Source organism: Fukomys damarensis, unplaced genomic scaffold, assembly GCF_012274545.1.
Source record: "Fukomys damarensis isolate Sample0158 unplaced genomic scaffold, DMR_v1.0_HiC HiC_scaffold_30, whole genome shotgun sequence".
Classification (NCBI taxonomy): Eukaryota; Metazoa; Chordata; class Mammalia; order Rodentia; family Bathyergidae; genus Fukomys; species Fukomys damarensis.
In genome coordinates this window covers 1,394,346-1,404,959 of record NW_022900942.1, presented here as the reverse complement: position 1 = coordinate 1,404,959, position 10,614 = coordinate 1,394,346, and the positions used below count along the sequence as shown (strand labels likewise).

Genomic DNA, 10,614 nt, shown 5'->3' with positions numbered 1-10,614 from the left:
CTATTCCCAATTTGAAACAGTAACACAAAGCCACTGTGATAAAAACAGCATGATACTGGCAAAGAAACAGAACTGAGGATCAGTGGAATACATTGCAAGATACAGAAACAACTCCATATGTACTCAGCTACCTCGTCTTTGGCAAAGGAGCTCACCATCCTCATTGGATGAAATATAGCCTTTTTAATAAATGGTATTGGAAAAACTGGATTTCAACCTGCTAAACATTAGAAAAGCAGACACTTATATTTAACCATGCACGAAACTAAAACCCAAGTGGATTAAATATCTAAATTTTTAAAAAGAGGCACTACATTTGCCAGAAAATAAGTTAGGCAGAATCCTTGAAGACACTGGCATAGGAAAAAAATTTATGAACAAAGCCTCAGCACCATGGGAATTAGCAAAAAGAATTAACAACTTATTTAAAATGTCTTATTGAAAATCTTCATCACTGCAAAAGAAACTACCAATAGAGATAAAAGACAACCTATAATGTGAGAAAAAATTTTACTAGCTGCTCCTCAGACAAAGAACTATTATCTAGAATATATGAAGAACTCAAATAAATCAGGCTCCCAAATATAGTCATGATTCAAAAAATAGGCATCTGAAATGAACAGACATTTCTCAGGCAAAGAAGTAAAAGCATCAAATAAATACATGAAAAAATGTTGCACATCACTGGTCACTCAAGAGATGCAGATGAAAACAACACTGATGTTCCACCTCACCCCTCAAAGAATGCCTGCTACCAAGAAATCAACCAATAACAAATGTTGGTGCAGATATGGGAAGAAAGAAACCCTTCTCCATTGTTGTTGGTGGCAGTGCAGACTGGTGCAAGCACTATGGAAATCTATGGAGATATCTCAAAAAAATTGGATTAGGGTTTCCATTTGACACAGTTATCCCTCTGCTGAGTATCTTTCCAGAGGAATGAAAAGAATCATATCACAGTGATATATGCATAGCCATTTTTATAGAGGCACAGTTTATAATAGCTAAACTTGGAAACAGCCCATTTGCCCATCAGTTGGAAACTGGATAAAGAAGATGTGTTTTTTCTATAAAATGGAATACTATTCAGCCATAAAGAATGAGAAATTGGACTCATTCATAGGAAAATGGATGCATACTGAGGTCATATTTAAGTGGAATAAATGAGTCACATGTGTAAATACCAAATAGTTTCTGTGGTGTGAAAAACCAAAAGTTTAAATAATATCCAAGTGCTGTAATTGACACTGTGAAATAGGAAGGAAAGTGCTAAAGGTGTAGGGGAAGTGGGAAGGATAGGGGGAAGGAAATAAGGGAAAAGAAAAACATGAGAAAATGAAAAAATGGAAAAAAAAAGGTTTTGTTCATAGAGAAGGGTTGAGGGCTTGAAGGGCGGGCAGGTGTATGGTGGAAAATGAGAACCAAGACTTGTCATGTAAAGGTACAAGATCCCAATGATGAATGAAACTGTAGTGTATACCTAAAAAGTACCAATAAACTCAATGAGAAAAAAGTGATATATCATGTCTTTAGGATTTGAGTCTCTAATAACTCTGGGGCAGTCTCATTTTTCATTATACCAGGAAAGATAAGTAATTAGATCAATCAACACTAGTCCAAGTGATACAATCAGCAACAACAATAGACTCAAACACAGCTTAGAAAATGACAATTTGTGGTAGTTATTAATCTATCACCTTTAACCATATGAAATAAAATGAAATCAGGGCCAGAGATTTAGCTCAGTGGTTCGGTGGCCTGCCTTGCAAGTGCAAGGAACTGAGTTCAATCCCAGGTATCAAAAAATAAATACATAAATAAAATGAAATCCAAGACTAGCCCTAAATATGTTTATAATGAATAAACTGATAAATATAGTAAATTTACCTATTGGGATGGAGACTTAGCAATGAGGCCATCTTACTATTATTCACTTCTGCTCTAGATCAGGGCAATGGACTTTAAGACCCTCTGTTCCTCTGTAGTGTAGATGAGGAACAGGTGTAGCCAGAAAGCCAGAGGTGAGGGTGGAGGGGTTTTGGGTTCTCTTGGGTTGCTGGAAGTGTCTACTTGGCTAAGGTCCTCAGTGGTCAGTTGGTGTTGGTTTGGCTCAAAGATAATGATGCAAACATATAAGAGGCTTACAGTAATGAGATACCTTGAAGCTACCTTCATTTTTTTTGTTGTTATTGTTCCTCAGAGTATAAAGGGGTTCATCTTTTGACAGAACACAGTGTACAACACCAAGGACACTTCATTTTTACCTAGTTGGGGCACAATTCAAGAACGCTGCAAAGCCTGTCCTGTAGTATAAAGAAGGAGACACACAGGTGGTAAAAACTTTATACCCTCACCCCAGTGATGATATTCTCAAAATAGAGAAGACAATTTTTATATAAGAAAAAATGATTCCAACAATGGTAACATCAAAAATTATGCTTCTTTCTGAATGTATCAGAAAAGTATTCGTGAAGTTACCAAAACAGGAAAGAGAGGACCTGAGCAAGTTTACAGAAGAGAAGGATTTCCATGTTTGTGCAGAAGAACAGCTGCAGTGCCATCAGACTGTGGAAAAAGACCATAGAGAGTGCTAAGAAGCAATGAAAGAAGAACCAGCCAGGCACAGAGGTCAGGGGTCAGGATGACGTGGTACCTTAGGGGCTAAATAATGGCCACATAGTAGTAACAGGTCATGACTGCAAGAAAAAAAAACTTTCTACACCTCCTAATCTTAATGCAAATGTTATCTGAGTAGGAAGCCTTTGTAGGTGATGCTCTGAACCTGTGCTTGGATGTTCCCCAGCATCTTTGTGATCATGGTAGTCGTTATACTGACATCAGTGAAGAACAGCTTGGAGAAGAAGAACACAGTGGCATGAAGGTGGAAATCAGAGCTGATGGTCAGGACGATGAGCAGATTTCCCAGGATGGTGATGAAGTATATAGCAAGGAACCAGCTGAAAATGAGGGAATGAAGTTCTGTATCATCTGTCAGTATCACAAGAAAAAATTCTAAAAGTACTGCCTGGTTTTGGAATTTCATGTTGTTGCTAAATCTATGGAAAAGACAGGCTAAAATGAGGTAAAAGAAAAAGATTTTTGAGTGACCAGTCATATCTATGGGTGTCTTTTGTACATAATATTGAAATGAAGACCAGCACTATATGTTTAGCAGATACTATAGATGAAGTTAATATATCTAAAATGTTTTATCAATATCTTACAAAAAAACCTTCTAATTCACATGCAAAACACAGGTAAATACTCAGATCATTGTTCTGATCCTTGTCTCTGTCAAATTTTCTTTGCTCTTATTTTTCTCACTCTGTTTTAGGACACCCACACTTTTTCACAACTGAAGCAAGTCCTGAGATTGGAATGAAATATAAGATATGTATATTTCTTTGCATTTAATTCATGCCTCAGAAGAAAAGGAATGAACCTATTACATGTTCTAGAGTAGAGATCTCCCATCTTTTTACAGCAGAGACAAGTATTATGGGAATAATTTTTCTTCCAATTGGAGAGATTACAGTTTGGGACTATTCAAAAATATTATTTTTCTTGTATATCTCATACCTATTATTATTCCACTGTAGTAACTGCCATCAAATGCAGCTTAATTGTTATCTACTTCTCACTAGTAGGCTTTTAATGAGTCCTGAAGCATTAGATTTATTATGATCTCTGTGCAGTCAAGCCTGTCTGCTTATTTTAATCCCTGTTTGCATCCATTCCACAGCACTGCATCAGCACCTCAACTCCACTTGAGATAATTAGGCATTACACTCTCTTACAGAGCAGGCAGCCTAGATCCCCTGGATGTGAAATTCACAGCAGGTTTTATCTCATTTGAGAATGTAATGTCACTTCTTCTCAGAAAGGAGGCAGAGCTCAGGTGTTAATGTAAGCCATGGTCAGTGGTTTTAAATACAGATTAAGCTATGATTCCCTTGCCTGCTGCTCATCCCTGCTGTGTAGTCCAATTCATAACAGTGCATGGACCAGTCTGTGGCCCATGGTTGGGGATCCCTGTCCTGGAACAACGGTCTCTAATTTTTGCAAGCCTCAGAAGCATCTGAATGATTGTCAAGTTATGTCTGAGATAATTTATGTATTAGCCCATATAACAATGAGAATATAATGTGGAAAAAATGAACACACTGTTTAACAAAAACTGGGTTAAAATTCTGTGAGACTACTGCATTGACTCTTGACTATTCTCTGATAATTTTCCTAGAATTTGGAATGCAGACATTCGGGTTATGCAGACATTCAGGTTATTCACATGCAGACATGTGTTATGACTAGAAAACATTGCCCTTAAATTCTAAATACATTAAACCTTCAACCACAAATGATCTCTTTTTAAAATCCTGTAATAGATATGACAAAAGGTCCACATTCTTAGTTTTGGAGAGTGATAACACATGTTCAAGTTGTTGTTACTATTGTTGTTGTTGCCGATGTTGATACTATCTCAGCTTCTCCTTTTTAAAGTATTTAGTTATTTTTTTCTCATTGTTTATTGGTATATTTTAGGTATACAGTGCAGTTACATTCATCATGGGAATCTTATACCCTTACAAGACAGGTTTTGGTTCTCATTTTCCCCTTAACCCTGCCCTTCCTTCACCTCCTCCTTCCTTCCCTACTTAGAAATACTTTATTTCCATTTTTTCATTTTCTCATGTTTTTTCTTTTCTCTTATTTCCTTCCCCCTACCCTTCCCACTTCTCCTACACCTCTTAGTAATTTAGTAATTTACTATTTAGTATTTAGTAATTTTAATCAGTAAATCTGGGGGACTAGGAAACTACTGAGTGATCCTCTATGAATCTCTTTCTCCTCTCCAATCTGCACATCCCCACTAAAGGATTGAAACAAAATTCTCTGCGTATTAATGAAACTACAACCAGCTTATGGAAGAAGATAGGAAGAGATCATAATGGGGGTGATCTGTCTTCTTCAAAATTCATATGCTCAAATCCTAACCCTGAATATAGTGGAGCATGACGGCATTTGGAGTTCTATCTTTGGAGAGTTTTGTACCTGTGCTATCCCCCCAAGATGAATGTAATCATTATCTACAAAAATATATACTAATAAAAAAGTAAAAATTTTGATTTGGATATTAGGTATTTTTACAGAAATAAAGGCAAAACTACCTTTAAAAATTCTTTAATCAAAAATGTGATCATCAGAGTGAAACTCAATCCAATATAATTGAGTTCCTTTTATGAAAAGAAAATTGGGACACAGACACCCACAGAAGGAAGAGAAAAAGAATACATTGAGCCAAGACAACCATTCCCATCCCTGGGATAAATACTTCAGGAAAAGCCATATCTCTATAACCTAATTGTTCAAACTTTGGCTTACAGATCTGTGACAAAATAAATTACAGTTCTTAGTCTACCCAGGCTGCTACATTATTGGAGCAGCTGTGTAGAAATAATAGACTGATAAATACACTTTCATCAGCAGCAAAATAATTCAAATAAACTGGATAATATTTTATGAAACTCATAATTTGAGATGGAATAGATTTCTATTCAGGAGGAAAAAAAATCGTCCCTGCTGCTGTGAAGAGAGAGCAGGTGACTTGAAGAATAATGGTGAGAATGTATCAAGAAGGTGACAATCAAATGGGCTCATGAGGCACCTATTTTCTTGTCATCTTATATGTGCACTTTTATGATGGCTTCCCATGGATAAAATTGTGGCAAAACACCTAGTTTAGACCCAAATAATACACTAAGAATCTTTAGGTTACCTGCTTGCATTCACTGAGAATAATGCTCAGTATCTCGCCTGAATGTGCAAAATAGAAGTGTAAAGAGAGGAAGACTCATGAGCACAGTGGGCTTTGGAGAAAACAGGCTCATCATCAGGAAACAATGCATCTCTTTCTACCTGGTTTGGGGTAAGACAAACTGAATCATATGATATTGATTGGGTGGAGGTCAAGTTCTCTGTTTTGTATCCTCATATGCCAGAAAATACTTATTTCTAGTAATGAAGATGTAATATCTTTGGATTCACAGAGCAGAGAAAGAGCTTGCTTGAGAAATATGGGTGAACTGAAGAGATAGATGAGTTAGTTGCCTGATGACCATGGCTTAGAGCACATGAAAATTTCAGAAAGGCAGCCAAAAACAAAGAACATGGCTAAAATATTGGCTTAGTGTATGGATGTCTAAATAAGGCAAAATTAGCATCAAAAAAGAACAAATGAAATTACTTTGACTCTTGAAAAAATAATTAACATTAGAAAATTCAGCCCAACATGGAGGCATGTAGCCATAGTTCAGTAATTTGTGAACCTGAGTCAATCATGAGTTGGAAGACAGAACACGAAACTTAGTCAAACATTGTCTCAAAATAAAAAAAAAAAAGAAAAAGGAAATTAAAATCCTCCAATGAATATAGTACAAAAGGATACTGGATTCTGTCAAATTTGGCTTTTAACTCATTTCATTGGTTGCTTTGTCAATTCTCTTTTTTGTTTTTAAATGGATATAATTTGTATTAGTGATACTAGCAATATAGACTATTGATTGATATTTGATTTGGGAAATTGGTATATGAATGAAGCACATATTGATTATTTTCAATACATTTTTCCTCTTCTCCTTTACCTCATCACTTGGCTGATACCATTTCCAAAAGTCTACCTTCTTGTTTCCTATCATACCCTTTATTTTACTCATTTATGAATTAATATTTTAACTTTCTCAGATAAAAGGAAATGCAATGTTCAACTTTCTGAGTCTGGGCTCTTTTGCTTACTATGATAGATCTTCTTCCATTCATTTTACTGTAAATACTATTAATTCATTCTTCCTTATGGATGGGTTATATTCACATATATCACATTTTCTTTATTCATCTATTAATGGGCACTGAGGCTGCTTTCTTTCTCAGCTATTGGGAATTGTGCAGCTATAAAATGATTATGCAAGTATCATTATAATAGGTTGACTTTAATGCTTATGTAGATGGACTTTGGGAGTGGTGTAGATACATCAAATGATATTTCTATTACATCCCATAAACAATGTATGAGGGTTCTTCTTTTCCCCACATCCTCACCAGCATTAGATGTTTTGTGGGTTCTTGATGATATACATTCCAGATGGGATGAGGTAGAATCTCAGAGTAGTTTTGGTTTTCATTTCCCAAATGTCCAAAACTGTTGAACACTTTTTTATAAACTTACTGGCTGTTTATAGTCATTTTTTGTCTGTTCAGCTCATTTGGCCAGCTTTGATTGAGGTATTTGTCTTTTGGGTGTTAATTTTTGAGTTACTTACATAGTTTAGATAATAGTCCTCGATCAAAACGTTAGGAAGAAAGGCCTTTTTTCTATTCTCTAGGTTGTCCTTTCACCCTCTTAATTGTTTCCATTGCTGTCAAGAATATTTTAATTTCATGTAATGCCATTTGTTGATTCTTGATATTATTGATTAGAGTCCAACTCAGGAAGTCTATGCATGTGGCTTTAAGTCTTTTCCCTGTATTTTCTTCTAGAAGTTTCAAGGTTTCTGCTTTTTTAACTGAGTCTTTGAACAATTTTAACTTGTAGTATACAGAGCAATCTAATTTCAATCTTCAGTATGTGTCTATCCAATTTTCCTAGCACCATTAGTTGAATAGACTTTCCTTCAGCATCGTTTTTGGTTCTTTTGACAAAAAATCAAATAGCTAGAGGTGAATTTTTTTATATGTGGTCTGCTTTACTCCATTTTTCGCTATGTCATATGTTTTTGAAACATAGCATGTTGTTTTGTTGCTAAGGTTTTGTGGTAGAATTTAGAATCTTATACTGTGGGCTCAGCAGCATTGCTCTTTTTGTTTGTTTGTTTGTTTTTGGTACCGGGGATTGAACTGAGGTCCTTGAGCTTGCAAGTGAGGCCACCGAACTGCTGAGCTAAATCCCTGGCTGCATTGCTCTTTTTGCTCAAAGTTGCTTTGGCTATTTTAACTCTTTCTGATTCTGTATGGATTTGGGGATTATTTTTCTAGATCCTCAAATGTTGTTACTTTAATAGGAATTTCATTGAATCTGTACATTGTTCTTGCCAATGTGGCCATTTGAAGAATACTACTTATTGCAATTTATGAACAAAGTCGTCTCCATTTTCTAATGTCTGTCTAAATTTATTTGGTGTTCCATAGTTTTTCTTTTATTGTCAAGGTTTCTCATTTCTTTGGTTAGTTACATTTTTAGGTGTTTAATTTTTATTATGTTGCAAATAAAATTGCTTTCCTAATTCTTTTCTCAGTTAATTCATTATTGGTGAATAGGGGTGCATTTGAATTTCGAGGTGAATTTTCCATCTGGCCACTTTGAGAATTTGTTTATAAGATCTAAAAGTATCCTGGTGGGGTTCTGCAGGTACTCTATGTATTTCAGTCTGTGCTGACTACAGAACATGATTTAACAAAGAATATATAAGGCTTTACAAGGTAGACTTACCATAGCAGCCCAGAGACTCAGATGTAGAAGAGTGCAAAAAGGGCTGGCTATCTGTGCTGGAGATCTGAAAGTTCTAGTCAAAGTATGAATGCCTGTAGCTCACTCTAGTGTCCCTTGAAATTATGTAACAGGAAGCCAAAGGTTCTTATCAGAAGCCAGAGAATGACAACCAAGGAAAATTTAAAGACTGGAGCTCTTCAGACAAAATAGAAGCAAGGCTTCATTCTTCACTTCCCTTTTATCCCTGTCAGCTACAAGCCCAATAGCTGGTGTCACTTACAGCCAAGGTGTGTCTTCTGTCTTCAATAAACCCCTTCAGATACACTCAAAACAATGCTAATCCAAGCAGGTGCGGTGTTCTTACTCATGTTGATACAATTGGTTAACTATCATGATTATAAATAATATGATAATCTCAAGCTATAGCTTTCATCAATTATGAAAATTTTATAGATGATAATCCTAATATGTCAGATGCTATTATTGCCTTGAAAGTAATGTTTTTTCAATGACAGGTCTTGGGAATTGCTTGAAAGTCTCTGGGTATTCACTCTTTTGCTTCATTAGTAGAACTGGCTCTAACATACAACTCACATGAGTATAACCATAAATCTGTGCTTATGAACACAGGTTTGTTTACTTTCCCTGCTCTATCCACTTTCTCATCTTACCTTCTGAGACCACACCACAGAAATTTGTTAGGATTAGAGATTCTGCTTCAAGCTCTGTATCTATGGAACTTAAGCAAAGAAATTCTATTTAGAATATGCCAAGTTTACAGAGTGAAATAAAGTATATGCTTCAAGCTCTGTATCTATGGAACTTAAGCAAAGAAATTCTATTTAGAATATGCCAAGTTTACAGAGTGAAGCATAAAGTAACATCATATTGCAAGCCAAGTTCAGCTCTACCTCATCATTATGTTATATAATCATGGAAGAAAATTAACATATGAAAAGGAAAGGATCAGACTTTGCAGCTCCCCTGAAATCCTGTTACTTTAGTGGCCAAGGATTAAACTCAGTGGTTGTGCTGCCTGCCTCGCAAGCACAAGGACTCAAGTTTGATGCCCCATACCCCCCCAAAATGAATCCTGTTACTTTTACTTGATCTGGAAACCTGAATGTCAAAAAAATCATACATGACAGAAAAGAAGATAGCATATTGAGTCTCCTCAAGGCTTCTTTCATATCCCTGTTCCTGAAAGTGTAGATAAAAGGGTTCAGCCTCTGAGTGGCCACAGAATACATTACTGAAGCCACTGCAACCTTCCTCAGTGAATCTGTAACCACAGAACTGATGTAGACCCCAAAACCTGTCCCATAGAACAATGAAATAACACAGAGATGAGACCCACAAGTGGAAAAGGCTTTATATTTTCCTCTTGATGACATTCTCAAGACAGAGAATACAACGTGAATATAAGAGATAATGATTCCAGAGAGACGAACACCACCAAGTAGGCCACCCACCAAATATAGTAGGATGTTATTGATAAGGGTATCAGAACAGGCAATTTTGATGACCTGTGCAAGTTCACAGAAGTGTGCAATGTGTAGGTCTGTACAAAAGGACATGCGTAGGCCCATCATTGTGTGTAGCAGGCCATGCACAGTGCTAATAAACAGGGAGAGAAAAACCAGCAGGACACAGAACTGAGGATTCATGATGACTGTGTAACTTAGAGAGTGATAAATGGCCACATAGCGGTCAAATGCCATCACTGCAAGGAGACAACTTTCTAAATGACCAAAAACTAAGAAAAACCATGGGAGAGGCAGCCTCCATAGGAGATGCTCTGATCCTGTGCTCTGATGTTCACCAGCATTTTGGGGATAGTGCATGTGACTAAACAGATGTCATTAAAGGATAGGATGGAAAGGAAGAAGTACATGGGACTGTGGAGGTGGGAGTCAGAGCGGACGGCCAGGATGATGAGCAGGTTCCCAAGTACAGTGACCAGATACATGGCCAGAAACAGGTAGAAGGTGAGAAACAGCAGTTCTGGATCATCTGTCAGTCCCAGGAGAAAAAATTCTGAAACAGCTGTTTGATTTACAGCTTGCATCTGTGTACTGAATCTGATGGAAAAGAAAGGTGAAAAAAATAAAACAAACATTCTATACACTCCA

At 36.4% G+C, this 10,614-nt stretch overlaps 1 pseudogene; it reads right to left on the bottom strand.

Moving 5' to 3' along the window:
- Window positions 1–2,743: 2,743 nt before the first annotated feature.
- LOC104854630 lies at window positions 2,744–10,376 on the bottom strand (annotated as a pseudogene).
- Between the last annotated feature and the right edge of the window lie 238 nt (window positions 10,377–10,614).